A 600-nucleotide genomic window follows, 5' to 3' on the forward strand; every position below is an offset into this window, starting at 1 on the left:
CGGGTGGGATCGTATGTGACTGGATCATGGTGTGATGTGTGTGCAAACAGAAAAGGCCTGGCACGGCATCCTGGGGGGCACCGAGAATCCCGGGGTGGATTCCAGGAGATTCCAGGTCCTCCATGCGGGGCTGAGGGATGCTCCGTGTCTCCCCGAGCATGTGGCTGTGAAGCGAGTGCAGGAGTGAGCAGGCGTGTGCCTGTGTTTTGGTTTCTGTGCCTCTTTCTGGAGCTGGTGTGTGAATCTGGGGCGTGTGGCCGCGTTCCCATCGGAGCAGCTCGGCAAAGTGGTGCCTGTGCCGGGTGGTTGGTGACTCGGGTTTGGGTGGGCATCCGTGCCTGCCTATCCATAGACTCTAGCCCCACATCCCTGTATCTCCTGCACCTGCACACATGTGGGAGTGTGCAACGGGCTTGAGGAGAGGATGGGGCTGGAGAAATCAGAGGCTGAAATGGGAAGACTTTGCACCAGGCTGAGCACTGCCAATATTCCCCAGCCAGCCAGCGGCACAAAGTGCAGCTCCCTGGATGCGAGCAGAAGCCCTGGTCCCAGGACATGCACATCCATCCCCTTGGCATCGGGGTGGCTGTGAGGTGCTGG

This window comes from Nestor notabilis, unplaced genomic scaffold (genome assembly GCF_000696875.1).
Source record: "Nestor notabilis isolate BGI_N333 unplaced genomic scaffold, ASM69687v1 scaffold7131, whole genome shotgun sequence".
NCBI lineage: Eukaryota > Metazoa > Chordata > Aves > Psittaciformes > Psittacidae > Nestor > Nestor notabilis.